The sequence below is a fragment of the Oryctolagus cuniculus genome, chromosome 10, assembly GCF_051225735.1.
Source record: "Oryctolagus cuniculus isolate XC-2025 breed Fujian yellow rabbit chromosome 10, ASM5122573v1, whole genome shotgun sequence".
Lineage (NCBI taxonomy): Eukaryota > Metazoa > Chordata > Mammalia > Lagomorpha > Leporidae > Oryctolagus > Oryctolagus cuniculus.
This window is the reverse complement of record NC_142876.1, coordinates 112970527-112985912: the sequence shown is the minus strand read 5'-3', so window position 1 is coordinate 112985912 and position 15386 is coordinate 112970527. Positions and strand designations below refer to the sequence as shown.

At 52.9% G+C, this 15386-nt stretch overlaps 1 long non-coding RNA gene across 1 annotated transcript; it reads right to left on the bottom strand.

Moving 5' to 3' along the window:
• Window positions 1-9918: 9918 nt before the first annotated feature.
• LOC138844132 (uncharacterized) lies at window positions 9919-15182 on the bottom strand. Its single transcript, XR_016215047.1, has 2 exons — window positions 14600-15182; window positions 9919-12092 (listed from the first exon to the last, which is right to left on the bottom strand). It is a non-coding gene; the product is annotated as an uncharacterized LOC138844132 (long non-coding RNA).
• Window positions 15183-15386: the final 204 nt, after the last annotated feature.

The window sequence follows — 15386 nt, the reverse complement described above, 5'->3', positions numbered from 1 at the left end:
CGTTTGGGGAGTGAATCAGCAGATGGGAGATCTCTCTGTCTCTTCTTATCTCTCTTTCACTCTGCCTTTCTAATTGATAAATCTTAAAAAAAAATAGAAAAAAAAGCAATTTGCTTTAGCTGAGCCCCAAATCTGCCTGCACAGAAGGTGACGCAGTCAGTGCTGGAGAGAGCCCCAGGCAGGCACGGAGGCAAGGCCCCTGCAGGAACACAGGCTCACAGAGCCACAGGGTCCGCCAGCAGCATGGGCACGGAAACACATGCTGTCAGCAGGTGATGTGCATCACGCAGGAAGTGCAGGAGAACCTTAGGACGACTCCTGAAGGTGTTGAGAGCGCAGCAGTGCAGGGGGCAGAGCACCCAGGCTAACAGAACGGCAAGTGCAAAGGCCCTGAGGTCAAGGAGAGCTGCAGGACTGACTCTGGACTCGGGTCTAGCTTCAGAGTGTGTTCACTTGTATTTGCAATGCTTCCTGTGACCTCTTCCCAGCTCACTAACCTGAGTGTGGGGCAGCCACCTGCGGGCTGCGTGAATTCTACTCCAGGGATTCACAGCAGACAGGAGCATAGGGGGCGTCAGCCAGGCATGGGTCAGGCCCTGGGAGGCTGGGAAATGGCCATGGTGGCGCGGCCCCTGCAGGACCAGGTTAAGGAGCTCCACTGATGTCCTGAGCCTCTCCCCCTCCCCCCATCTCCCTTCAGCCCCAGCCGACACTGACCTCCCATTACATCTTCCTCTGTGTCCAGCTCCTCCCAGACTTCTCTGCCTGCTGCTCCTGAATTTCCCAAAGCTGAGTCCGTCCCTTGCCCCAGGCCCGACTCCTCCACCTGAAGACCTGTGGATGAAGGGAGCCGTCAGCACTGCACCTGCGGCCTTGATGTGGGGCCACCCTTCCTCTGCACACACGCCAACATGATTTCAACGCTGGGGTGGGGGCTGGGCCTGTCCCTTCCTGCTGCAGCCTGCGGCCGCACACCAACCAGGAAGAGGACGAGACTGGCAAGGGCTCCCCCAGCATGCCCCGCTGCAGCCAAGCCTCAGCCTGGTGGGCTGCCCCGTCCCCACTGTCTGTTGGTGGATGCTCGCTTACTCACTCTTTAATTCACAAGTGTGGTTCCTACTGGGTGCCAGGCTGTGGTTAGGTGACAGGTGGCCGTTGGAGACCCAGCTCACGGGTCACCTCCTCCATCCTCAGACCTGTCAGCCCTCCCAAGTGCTGGCCTCACAGCCTGTGAGCTGTTTGAGGCCGCTGGGCCAGACGCTAGGGCTCAGAAATTATTACTGAACAATGACGTGAACAAACCCGGCCATGTAGCAGTCAAGTTCAACGAAGTGAGATTCTCTTCCCTCCCTGCTTCCCAAGGCAGGGCTCCCAGGGTCTATCTGGGACCCTTTGGTCACCCTTACCACATCTGTACCACAAATCTGTGAGCTGGATGACTCGGATGGGAACCGAGTTTCTTCATAGACACTGCAGACATGCCAGGACTGCCCCCTCAGGAGTGGCCACCTTGACCACTCCAAGGGCAGGGTCCATCCGCAGTCTCCGAGCTGAGACAGAACAGTGTGGAAGCACAGACATGAGGAGACAGCTGGCCTCGAGGCAGCCAATGATGGGAGGAAAAGACACGGAGGGAGGAGCTGCCTGGGCCTGCGGCATGGGCTTCAAACACTGTGCACCAGAGTAAACTTCTTGAATTCCCTTTTCCTTGAGCTTTTCCAAGTCCCTTGATGTAGCCTGAGCAAGGAAAGGCTGAGTTTCCACCTGGGTTGGACCTTAGTGTCAGTAAGGGAAGAGACTCTGCCCTCTCTTACTCCAACTGTTCCGCCCGACTCCTTTTGTGAGCAGCTGCAGGCTCCAGACAGGACAGAGGTGGCAGCAGGTACACAGGTCCCCCATCTCCGCTCAGGGGTAAGCGGAGACCTAGCTAGCAGGCACTCTACCAAAGTGAGGGGCCGGATCTCTGCACACGTATGTCACCAATAATTCAACACGGGCGTGAATCCCACCGGGAGCTCCTGAAGACACACACTCCTGGGCTCTGGACTCCAACCACACCGAATAGTGGATATTGCCCATCTGGTCCCGCGGCATGAGGGCCTGCGTTCTAACTAAGTGCTGCTTTCAGTGGCTTTGCGGATGGCTTCTCCCCAAGCACAAACGTGGGTCAGAAGGTTTGTCACATGGGCCAGGTGGCCGTGCAGACACTGGTGCCACACACACCCCCCCTTGCAGGGCAGGCCTGCTCAGGGTGAATGCAGATCCGGATACAGGCCAAAGCAGGTGTGGGGTTAAAGCCATGGTATGGTGTTCTTTGACAGTGTGGGTCTATCCCTTTTCAAGCCTTCTGGGAAATGGCACAGGGGAAGCATGAATCCAGCGTATCCGAGAAGAGGCAACAGCCACATAGTCTTTAATAGATGCAGCCCAGGGGCTCTGGTCTTCTCAGAGCAGCAGGTAATAAACTGTCCTCATAACACAGAACAGGCCAGCTCCAAACCCAGCCATCCTCTGCACACCCAGGAATCTGTCAGCGACGGCTGTGAGCAGGCACAGAGAAACCAGCGACTCTGGGAGGGCAGGGAAGAAGCTCCTGGCATTTTAAACTTGAGGAAAGAGGAGCTTTAGTGGACAGATACACACACACACACATTCATTCTCTCTCTGTCTCTCTGTCTCTCTCTCTCTCTCTCTGTAACTCCGCCTTTCAAATAAGTAGAACAAAAATTAAAACCAAAGGGATTGCACATGACCACCTGTGCTGGCCGGGCACATCCGTGCCCCTCCACAGACAGGGACAGCTCGAGGCCAGCAGAGGGCAGAGCCCGTGTGTGAGTCGCTGTGCTGACGCCTGAAGACAGGGCTGTCCAGCAGTCAGCTCCCGTGTGGTGATGCTGCCGTAACACACTCCTTCAACCAAGCTTGCTTTCTTGCTCCAAGTCCCATAGCAATGAAGTACAGGACTTTCATTCTCGCCAGAAAGAGGTGCCCCGAGTCTTACCATCGGACTTGCTACCGACTAACAAGTGGGCCGGGTGACGCACAGTACGCGCACAGTCAGTGTCTTGAACATGGATGGTTGAACTTTCTCAGTCTCCTGTGCTCTAGCGAAGTCTCCCAGGTTGGTGGGGTGGGGCGGATCCTATCACAATGTAAATGCAAAGCCGATGGCACCCATGCTATGCATCAATGGAGAAACGCTACAAAAGGTCATTTTAATGGGGCCTCCAATCACAAAATACTGACCTACCTGAGCCCAGGCAGAGGCACCTGGGGCTGGCCACACCCTGGTAACGGGGCAGGACCAGGACTAGCACAGAATTCAAGTGGGGTCAGTCACAGTGTTTCAGCGTCTCACTGGGATGGAAGTGCAGGGAGCACAGAGCGGGGTTCTTGTCCCTGCAGGGCGTCTAGGCTGGGAGGCGGGAATCCCGGAATTCTGGGAGCCGTCTCTCCTCCCGTGTTAAGAAAGCCTTCGTTTAGATCGCAAACACGGACAGAGATGTGACACAGGGGAAGGGGCAGTGGGAGGGGGGCTCTCAGTGGCTGGGAACGACTCCAAGTCCTGGAGAGCCTGAATCCCGGTTCTGCTTCCAGGGCTTGTTCACGAACTTCCACCCTCAGATCCTACGGGATATCTCAGTGTCTTCCTGTCTGTCCCAGCCCTTTCTCTTTTTCTGCAGTCTCTCTGTTGGTTATTTCTTAAACCTGCTGAATGGAGAGCACCGTGGACAGTATCCAAGTTAGCTTTCTGTCGTGCTGTGCACACTGTGGCCCAACAAACAGCGAGCCTGCTGAACTGACCCGCCGTCTGCCTCTCCGCTCATCTCCTGCCACGCCAGCCCCACCGCCACACACTCTACTTCTCCTCAACCCCACGCCCCAGGACCCCGCCCCACACACCCCTCTGCCACCAGGTTTGCCGCTGGGTCAACACAGGTCTCCCAGAGCTGTACCTACTTACTGCCTTCCAGGAAACAAGGACTGTGGTATGTTCATCAGGATACAGGGCTACCCCAACCAGTCTAACTGTGGAGTTAAACACCAAGTTTATTTTAGTTCAGATTTTTTTGAAAAGCATTTTTGTCATAATACACATTTCCATGAACTGAAATAAACATTGTTTTAATTCCATTTCCCATCAATTTTTGAAGTGTCCTTCCATGTCTAATGGTGGGACCTGACCGAAGATCTCAGTCACTAGAAAGTCACACATCTGGATCTAGAGTGGTGCCGTGTGAGCAAGCTTGTCCCCTATCTGCTCTCCCGTGAACAGACTTAGAAACGCCTCCATGGGCTGGCGCTGTGCCCCAGAGACTGAAACCACTGCTGAGAGGCTAGCGCCAGTTCACACCCCAGCAGCTCCACTTCTGACCCGGCTCCCTGCTGATGCACCTGCAAATGCAGCAGGAGATGCCCTAAGTGCTCAGGCCCTGCACCCGCGTGGGAGACCAGCAAGCTCCTGGATTCTGGCTCCAGACCAGCCCAGCTTTGGCCACTGCAGCCATCTGGGGAGTGAACTAGTGGGTGGGACACCTCTCTCCCCCCACCCACTCCTCTTTTAACTCTGCCTTTCAAATACATAAATACGTATTTTTTTCAAAGCCTCCGAAGTATATTAAGGACCATAAACCCCAACGTTGTGGAACCTCCTCCTTTTCCTGGGAGCCGCTTTCTGACTTGGAAGGAGGCCTTGAAGGCAGTGGCAGGCCTGCAGGGAGGCTCCCGCAGCCTGCTCTAGCACACTTCCTACCTGGAGCAGAGTACAATTCCCGGTCCCCTACGGTGGGCTAGGCGGGCCACGGGCTCCAACGTGGACTTTGCCTGAAAGCAATGCTACAAGCTGGAATACTTCAAGTGCTCGACAGAAAAACAAAGTCTCTACTTAGAGGTGCTAAGTGTCACAGCCTCCTCCTCCACCCAGGCCAGAGAAGCTAAGGCTCCCAGTGCCTCGCCCAAGTCCGACCCTAGGTGACACGGCCCTCTGGTGAGAGGGCTCTTTAAACATTAGACTCTTCTTCCCAAATTACTTCTCTATCGAAGATCACTCTCACTGCTTCCCAAATACCTCCCACTTACTCAGGATCTTACACACGGGCTTCCCTTTCCACTCCTCCAAATGTCTCCCCTTGTTCAAGACCCCAGGCCCAGGCTCTGTTTGCTCTCCAAGTCTAACCATCGTAGCTCAAGCTGGTGATGCCCAACCATGCGACACAGTGAAGCCCAGCTCTGGCCACTGCAGGCATCTGGGGAGTGAGCCAGCAAACCAGAGTTCTGTCTCTTTTTCTGATCTCTCTCTCTGTTTCTCTGTTTCCTTGCCTGTCAAATAAATGAAAAATAAATTCCAGTGACACTCACCCAGTATGCTCCCAACCAACTGGCTCCACACTCATTCCCACAATCCTTTATTTTTGTTTCCTGCTTTAAGGACTGTGGAAACCCACTTGCTTCCAGCGAAAAGAACAGCCTGCCCTGTATTTCCGCCAGGGCACGGCTGACCCACAGCGCCGTGAGAACAGGGGCTTGCCCGTCTCCTGCCCTAGCTGCTGCACTTGCCGCGATGCCCGGCTCCTCCGACGTAATTCACAGACACAGCACGTACTTGTGGGCCAGATGACTGCTTGTTTGTAGGACTCACAACAGAGTTGGTAGGCAGTTTCAGAAAAGTCTTGATTTCTCCCAAATGGCAGCACGGAGGAGCCCAGGGTTTGTCTCGTCTGCCACAAAGAGCCAGAAACACAAGTAAACCGTTGCATTTTGGGCGGGTTCCTCAGGGCGAGCACTGGAACTCAGCAAGGGGCGACAGAGGATGCCGAAACCCGGGATGACAGCGTCAGGAGAGGAACACGGTGTACCACTAGCAGTGACCCTGGCTCCACGCCTGGGGGATGCCCACTGCAGGGCAAAGAGGACAGAGGAGACAGCCAGGAGACGCAGCCCCAGGGAGGCGAGGCACGTGCAATCCATCTACAGGAGAGGCCGTGTTCATTAAGGCTGAGAGACCAGCAAAGGGAGCGTCCTGGAACCCCACGGCACCTCCATCTCGGGGGAGGAGCTCATACTGCCCCTCCCCACTTCGTGCCCCAGAACACGGGCTGTGCAGTGTGCCGCCGTCCTGAGAATCGCTGCTGAAATCCATACCGCCCTGGCAGTCAGAAGCTCCTGCAGATTCCCCTCTTAGGGCCCGTAGCCTTACAGACTGAGCCAGGCCCAGCGACAAGAGAGACTCCAGGGCCTCAGCCCAAGCTGTTCGTGTACTCACTACGTAGGTAAAGCGCTTCAGCACAGTAGGGCGAGTGTGGCACCCAGGACCTTAGGAGTAGGAGTGTCTGCTGCTGCAGACTGGGTGCTGCCTCCCCCTCCCCCCAGAGCAGTGCATGCCATGCTGGACTTGCGCCCCTGTCCTGCTACGGCTCCGGATTTGGAGCCCTGGCCACTGCCACAAAGGCCCGACACTCCGTGGCTGGGATGCTTCCCCGGCAACACTGCCATCCGTGGTAGTCGAAGGTCCAGAGAGACTGACACTTCACTGTCAGAGTTAAGGCTAAAGTAGCCATCTAAACCAAGAGCCAAAGACACATCTTCAGGACAAAGCCTTCCGCCCACGGAAGCTGCCATTTGAAATCAATGAGGGCTTGGTCCGCCAGACACTCACACATCACCATGGAGACTGGAAGAGTCAGCAGACAACAGGCTGCCCCAAAGGAACCCAACAGTGCTTTAGCAACAGATTGCACGGAGGGTGAAGTGATCCAACACCTCACAGACAATCCCAGGGGCCGGCACTGTGGTGTAGCGGGTGCAGCTGCCGCCCGCAGTGCCAGCACCCCACCTGGGCACCAGTTCCTGTCCTGGCTGCTCCACTTCTGATCCAGTTCCCTGTTAATGCACCTGAGAAAGCAGAAGATGGCCCAAGACCTTGGGCCCTACGCTCACATGGGAGACCAGGAAGAAGCTCCTGACTCCGATCTAGCCCAGCCCTGGCTGTGGCAGACATTTGGGGATGTACCAGCAGATGAAAGAACTCTGTCTCTCCCTATGTCTAACTCTGCCTTTCAAATAATTTTTTTTTTAAAAAGCAATGAACTCAGAAGTCAGAACATACAGTTGAAAGCCTCATCAACTGAGTAGGTAAAGAAAAGGAAGAATATCTGAACTTAAAAACAGGCCTTTTGAAAATTCCCAGCGAGGCAAAAATAAAAATACATAAACATGTGGGAATCAAGACAACATTTGAGTCCTCAGGAACACCATTAAATGAACAAATATTCACACTTTGGGAGTTGCCAAAATGATGAGCGGTGTAGAGGAATAGAAAGTCTCTTCAAGGAAGTAGCTGACAACATCACTCATCTGGACAGACGTGGAGGGCCAAGCACAGGAGGCCCTCGGACCCCAGAGGCAGGACCAGAGATTCTCACTGCATCTGTGAGAGTAGGAGGCTCAGCAGTAGCACAGACGGGGCCAGTTCCACCACCTGCAAGGCAAGAGCCCGAGTCCTGTGAAGACAGCCCCTCACAGGGCAGGACAGGTGCATCGCCGCTCCCTGTTCTGCAAGGCAAAACCACCAATGAGGAATAACGCAGCCAGCCAAGCTGCCTGTTGTAAACAAAACGGAAATACAGAGTTTCCCAAAGAAGCAAAAACTGAAGGCATTCATAACCGCCAAACATGCCTGAGCAAAGATGCTCAAGGGAGGCCCAGGTGAGGTGGGAGAAGGGGCTGCAGGCCGAGGATGCTCGTGTACCAGTGCCGCCCGCTGTACTGTGGGACACTGCAGGAGAGTCCCGGAGTCAGAGGCAGGAATGCGAGGTTGTCCTGGAAACCAGGGGCTGGGCTTCCACCTCAGCCCCGTGGGCTACACGGGGGCCTCCTGCGACCTGGATGCCCCCTTTCTGTTTCCTAAGGCTGTGCCTGTGGGGGCCTGCTACACTCACCTCATTCAGAAGCTGCCGCTGAGAGCTCCTGCAGCGGGGGCACAGGTGGTGCAAGGCTCGTCCTCTCTGTACAGGAGCAGTGACTCTGCTCTGTTCTCACTTAGGGCCCGGCCTCATCTTCCCAGGTAGACATGGAGGTCTTCACAGTGACCGTGAGGTCTGACACATCTCAGGAAGCCCGGGGAACCCAGCTGCATGCCCGGACTGTGAGCTTCCTGCACACGCAAGGGCCCAGGGGTGGCCTAGTATCTGTGGCAAACCAGATGGCTCAGTGTGTGTGGAGGGAAGGGGAAGTGGGAACAGGTGAAGGAGGGTCCCAAAAGTCAGAGGAGAAACTGAGTCCTGCCCCTATGGGGCTGTAGCCAGGCATGTAGAAGCACAGCGGGTACCAGGGGCCCCACACTGGGGATGGCGGGGGCGGGGGGGGGAGTGACAAGCCTGCCACCCTGGCCTGAGCCTGCTTCTCGCTTCCCCCCAGCCCTGCTCTCAGGGGGAGGGACACTCTTATCAGATAGGGAGGCCCCAAGGCCATCACTGGCCATAATCACTGGCAGCCATGGCACATTAAATGCCACGCACACGGTGGGGCCGGGCACTTTCCTGGCTGCTCCTTAGGGGCTTCCCAAACCACACAGTCACTGCTTACATGGCAAGATGGGGTAAACGGGACCCCGGAATCCACCTTTGCCAAGGCTCCTCCCTACCAGCCCTCGGGGCTGCTGTCTTTGACCATCAATGCTCGTTCTGAATCTCAGGACTTCTGGCCCACCGCTGAGCAGCCCTTGGACACTTGCATGGGCTGGAGGACACATAGCTGGGTCAGGCACCCCAGAGGGACTGCTCCAGGCCTGACTCCCAGGAGAAAACATCAGCGTGGACAGGCCCGAGACCTGGCCGACAGGAAACACAGCTGCACACACAAGTGACCCCTAAGTCTCCTGAGGCTGTGCTCGGGCCACCTCTGTGACTCCCAGCACCGCCCGGTTCCCGGGACGTTGTCATTGTGTTATGGACCTAGGGGCAGAATGCACACACGCCAGCAGGGCCTACTGCTCCCGTGGGACCTTCCGAGACTGGCACCCAGGTCCAGGAGGGCTCAGGACCTCATCCTCCAGGACCTCTGTCAGTAGCTGCTCGCCAGTGTGGGTGACCTTCCTAACTCTCGGAAGTCACGTTTCCCCATAACCTTCCTGACGCACTCCAAGTGCTCCCCGACCCCCGCCAAGCTGCAGCCAGCACAGCCCAGTCCTGTGCTGGGAGGATGCAGGGCAGCCCAAGGGCTGTGAGCACACTGGGGAGCACCCATGTTAGCACCAGACTTAGAAGATGGGTCATTCACCAAGAACCCTCCATTCCCCCGAGACATGGAGGAGAGCAGCGGTGGGAGGAGGACCCCATCTCTGCAGCTCCCCAGATGGGGCCAGCGGGACCCTCCCCGACGGCCTCCAATCCTCCTCTCAGCTCACCTCAAGTACTGACGGGAGCCTGTGGAAGGCCGCGTGCTGCCACGGGCCCTGTGCCCCTGAGGCCTCACAGAGAAGCCCCAGGCATTTGGCCCACCCCTGCTCTCTGCCTGGGTGTGCTGGGAAGCCAGCAGCATGGACTTCCTGCCTGGCTCCCACTTGTAACTGAGTCCACACCTGCTCAGGCCCACACAGTGTGACGTCAGGGCACACGGCACCCAGGGCCGCCTTCTCCATGGACGGTGCAGGACGTGTTATTCTGGCCTGGGAGCTCCCTGCTGTGCCGCGCGTCTCAGAACCTCCCCCTCCTGTGCAGGCTGTGAGCCTCTCCCCACCTCCACCTCCAGTCTCTAGGAACCTTCAGGCACGTCTGTGTTTCTACAAGACCAACCTTTTCGGAATCTCCATAGTCATCACATCAGGCAACACCCCTCTCTGGGGCAGGCCACCTGTCAGTCAACCCGGTGGAATTTTCCCATGATGCACACATACCCTGATGTCACACTGGACCCCATCTGTGCGTGTAATCAAGATTTTATTCATGAGAATCATGAGCAAAAGGCTGAAATGAAACAAAACCCATCAAGCTCAGCTTGAGGGCCCCTCCCATCGAGCAATCCCCCTGACTTTGGCTATGGGGGCCAGCAGGACGCAACGTCCCCACGGGAAGGAGGGAGTTCACTATCCTCCCGCCAGCCCCTTGCCAGTCCTGGCTCTGCTTGCCGGCAATGGCAGGTGCAGGCTTGCTGGCAGCTTCTTGTCCTGCTGCTCCCTGGGGGAAGTTTTCTTCCGAGTGCTCCTCACTGCTCCTGGGGCTGACAGTGCAGGAGCTGGCCACAGGGCCCTGCTCAGCGCTGGGGCTGGGCTGGGGCTCCTCATCTGCAGGCCAGAAAGGGCACCATCAGGCACAGGAGCTCCACTGCAAGCATTTTTCCTGGCTCCGGGCCCTCAGGCGCAGGCAGTGGAAGGAGAACATGGTGAAGACATGCCTGGCCTCAGGCCCGGGCTCTGCCTGCACGGTGCAGTCTTTGCTGGGAAGTCTGGCCGCCCGGCACGGGTATGTGGCCATGGCACCATCATACGGACATGTACCTTCACAAGGCTAACCATGGGTTTCATGGCTCAACATGGAGTCTCAGGGATTCTTCTGGCCCACAATGACCCACAAGACAATCCTAACGTGGGCCTCTCCCTGGGGCTGACAGTCAATATTCTTCTCTACAAATTTTCAATTTCAAATGTAAAGGTGAACCTGGTATTTTCCTGAGAATATGCACTCCGGCAACTGTACCAGTGTCTCTCCATCAAATGGCAGGGCGCCTGTCACTGTGGCGCACGGAACCCGCCCCAGGCTCCAGTGGTGCACTCTGGGGCTATTGTATCTCAGGCCTGGAACATTTCTTGAACACAATATGGGGCACTGCCACACAGTGTGCCTGGCCTCTGCACCTCGGTGACCTTGACCAGGCAGGGGCAGCGGCTTTCATGTTGAGAGCAGCATCCAGGACAATGCCCACTTCCACGTCCCACGCACCGCGCCCTTCGAGGCAGCAGCAGCGCTCCGCCCGTGACGGCTGCTCCAACACCGCCCAGGCAACCACGTCCCGCGGGAGGCCGTGCTCTGTCACACAGCTCAGCAGTTCTCTGCGCTAGCGTGCGCCGTGACGACGTGTGCTGTCTGCCGTGTTCTTCAGAGCAGAGCCGCAGGATGCTTGGCTGAGTCACGCCCTTCATTACAACTGCTTCAAGGACATCCTCCGGAGGCCGCAGTCCTGGGGATCTTTCTGAACGACCGTCACGTCCACCTGGGTCCCAGTTAACAGATGGCGGGCTAGCTCTGCATGGCCAGTATTTTTCAAAACCCTGTCATTATCGGTGAGAACCACAGCACCACACTATGCCATTAGTCTAGTGACCACCAAGTGTAGCGTGCTTACATTACTAATATAAGATACTAACTATACTAACTACACCAACAATTCTATTTAGTAAGACTAATGCTACCAGGGCTGGCACTGTGGCGTAGCAAATGAAGTCGCTGCCTACAGTGCCAGCATCCCATATGGGCGCCAGTTATAGTCCTGGCTGCTCCACTTCTGATCCAGCACTCTGCTATGGCCAGGGAGAGCAGTGGAGGATGATCCAAGTCCTTGGGCCCCTACAGCCACATAGAAGACCTGCAAGAAGCTCCAGACTCCTGGCTTCAGATGGGCTCCGGCCATTGCGGTCATTTGGGGAGTGAACCAGTGGATGGAAGACCTCTCTCTCTCTCTGCCTCTACCTCTATAACTCTGCCTTTCAAATAAATAAACCTTAAAAAAAACAACTAATGCTATCTAAAAAAATTTTTTAAAGAGGAAAAAATAAAAAAAAATGCAAAGAAAAAAAGGACTGATTAAAAAAAGCAGGGAAAAAAATGGGAGAACACAAAGTTTCAAAGTATTTTGTTGATTTTGGAATTTATGGTCATCAGGGACTACAGATGTACAGTCTTTTGTTAGATCCTTGTCTGGTTTTGAAATTCAGATAACACTGGCTTCCTAGAATGAGTTTGGAAGGTTCTCTCTCTCAGTGGTCTGGGATCGTCTGAGCAGTGTTGGTGTTAGATCTTCATCTTCCTCTACAGTTTGGGATGATTCAGACGTGCAGCCATCTGGTCCTGGGCTCTTCTTTGCTGGGCAACTCTTTATAACTGATTCAAATGAAAAAAAAAATTAAGAGATCAAAAATAATGACATGAAATAAAAGAAATTACCAAAAAAACTGACTAAAAAGGAACTGAAGAAAAGCATAAGGAAAATAAGTACAAAATAGGGAAAACAAAAAATAAAAATTGAGAAAAACAAAGAGGAAAATATAGGAAATTAAAAGAACAATGCAAACAGAAAAAGGAGGGCTGATACAGCAGTGTAGTGAGTAAAGCTGCCACCTGTGACACTGGCATCCCATAGAGGTGCCAGAGTGTGTCCCAGTTGTTCCACTTCCAGTCCTGCCCCTTGCTAATCACCTGGGAAAGGCAGCAGAAGATGGCCCAAGTAGTTGGGCACCTGTCACTCACATGGGATGGAGCCCCCGGCTCCTGGCTTTGACCTGGCCCAGCCCTCGCCAATGCAGCCACCTGGGGATTGAATGAGCAGATGGAAGATCTCTGTGTCTCTCCCTTTCTCTGTAACTCCAAGTTTCATGTATGTATGTGTGTGTGTGTGTGTGTGTGTGTGTGTATCTTTAAAAGGGGGGGGGAGAAAAAATAGAAAAGGGAAATGAAGAGGAAATGACCAAAATAAAGAAAACAAAGAAGAAAAAAGAAAAAGAAAAAAGAAGGGTGGGGCAGAAAAAAGAACAAAGCAGAACAAAATAAACACAGCAAGAAGTGGTCCAGTCACAGCCAGAGACAACCCACAGCGGTCTCCTCACTTTCAGCCTCAAGGATCTTTCCCCTTGTAAACAGAACAGAACCATCTCCCAGGCTTTCTGCTACGGCAGGTGACACAGGACGCTACTTCTTTTTTTGACAAACTAAATCCTGTAACACACTTCCATGGCATTCTTCTCATTTAAAATCCATAATAATTGTGGTTTTTGAAGACCTCCTAATGTCTATACTTAAAATAGTTCATTCCTTTCTCTTTCATCTCTGAATTATAGGTCTCAAAATAATGGTACAACTTCAATGTTATCAGGACACCTACAATCAAACGTGCTGCCCAAGACACCATCAAGTATAATATTAAAATCTGCAGAGTACAGAAGAAGAAATATTTCATCATCATCTCACTCTTAGTTCAACAGCATATTGCTCATCAGAAACCCTGGAGGGTAGAAAGCAGTTTGTTGATATATTCAAGGTGTCAAATGCAAAATACACATCAATCAAGAAATCTACACCACTAAAACTGTCCTTCAAACACAAGGGAGTAATCACTCCTCTGTGCTGATAGAATAAAATGTCTTGAATTCTCTAACTGAAGACAAAAATACTTATTTCTGCTATCCTGGAGTCTGGGAGTCCAAGATCGGGGGGCAGCAGGCTCAGGGTCTGAAACGCAGTCTCTGCTTCCACGATGCTGCCTTCTTCAAAGAACAGAGAAGGAAACGGGGAGCCTGCTGGCGTGCGCATGTGCTAACAGGCTGCACTCACCCCTCAAAATGTGCCAGAAGTAAATACTAACCCAAAAGTCAAAACTAATTTTTAAAAAAATAGTGCCTGTTGAGGTGTCCTCATATAATGGGGTCTGAGATAGAGAATATAGAAATTTGAGGAAAAAAATCATAACATGAATGAGAGGTTCAGCAAAGAGACAAAGATTTTGAAAAAAGAAACCAGAAATCTTGAAACTGAAGAACTCAATAAGCCAAATAAAAATGCAATTGAAAATTCAACAACAGATTGGAATACACTGATAAAACAGTATCTAGGGGCCTGCACTGTGGCACAGCGGCAGAGCCACTGCCTGCAGAGCCGGCATCCCATATGGGTGGGTGCTTTTTCAAGTCCCGTCTGCTCAACTTCTGACCCAGCTCTTTGCTATGGCCTGGGAAAACAGTAGCAGATGGCCCAACTCCTTGGGCCTCTGCGCCTGTGTGGGAGACCTGGAAGAAGCTCCCGGCTCCTTCACAAGGGCTCTCCAGTGGTCCTCTGGGAGTGCAGGGCCTCTTGTTGACTGACTATGGATCAGTCCAGCTCCCGCCGCTGCAGCTTTTTGGGGAGTGAACCAGCAGATGGAAGACCTCTCCCTCTCCCTCTCTTTCTCTCTCTCTCTCTGCCTCTCTGTAACTCTGCCTTTCAATTAAATAAATATTTTTTAAAAAATATCTAAATACAAAGACAGCTATTTTGAAATATCACAATCAGACAAACAACAAAAGAAAAAAAAAAAAAAAACAGGAAAATCACTAACAGTCCTTGACACACTGGGGACACCATTAAAGAAATCTTCAAATTTGCATCACTGAAGAAGAGCGAGGGGGTGCAAACCTACTGAATAAAACTTAACTGACACATACCCCCTCCCCGTTCTTGATACACAGACAGAGGAAGTCCACAGGACACTAAATAGACAAGACCAGAAAAGAACCACATCCAGATGTATTAGAGTCAAATGGTTAAAATGCAGCAGAAGCAAAGAATTCCCCAGCTGTAAAAGAAAAGTACAAGTTTCATCTAGGGCAACTCCCACTGAACCAACAGCAAATTCTCACCAGAATCGACACAGACCACGAGGCAAGACGCACTCCGGGTTCTGAAAGCCGGCATCTGCCAGGAAGGCTGAGGCACACAGAAGCCCAGCCTTCATAAGCGAAGGGGGAGTGAAGATTCAGCACAAGATCTGAAGAATTCATCAGCACCAGGCTGGTCTTACAGAAAGATGCCTAAAGGAATCCTACATCCAGAAGCAAAGACAGACAACTACACTCACAAAAATACGAAAATACAAAAGCCACCAAGAGAGTAAATACGCAAGAGGAAAACAGAAGAGCAGCAGACCTTATCAATATGATCAACCACAAAAGCAGAGAGATGAACAAGCGAGGAAGAAGATACACCGAAGAGTCTTTAGGGGACGGCCCAAGCGCTTGCTAACCTGCCTGTCAGCAGGCTAGAACACTCAAAGATGCAGACTGCCTGAATGGACACTAAGAACAGCGCCACTGATAACCGGCCTACAAAAACCTCACTTCACCATTAAAGACAGATACTGAGAGGATGAAAAATATATTCTCTACTACAGAAACCAGGAAAAAAACTAGCAGGAGGTAGTTCTCCTCCTCCTCCTGCCCTCCTTTTCTGTCTTCCTGTATGTGGGTGTGGGGATGCTCACGTGTGTGTGTGTGTGTGTGTGCACGCGTGCGTGCCTTTCTCTGTCACTCCATGCTTTAAATAAACACATGTCTAAAAACTCAGTGGAATCAAACTTCAGTATTTGACAAATTAACAAATTGACAAACCTTTAGCTACTTTAAAAAATAAGAATAGGGAAAAGACGTT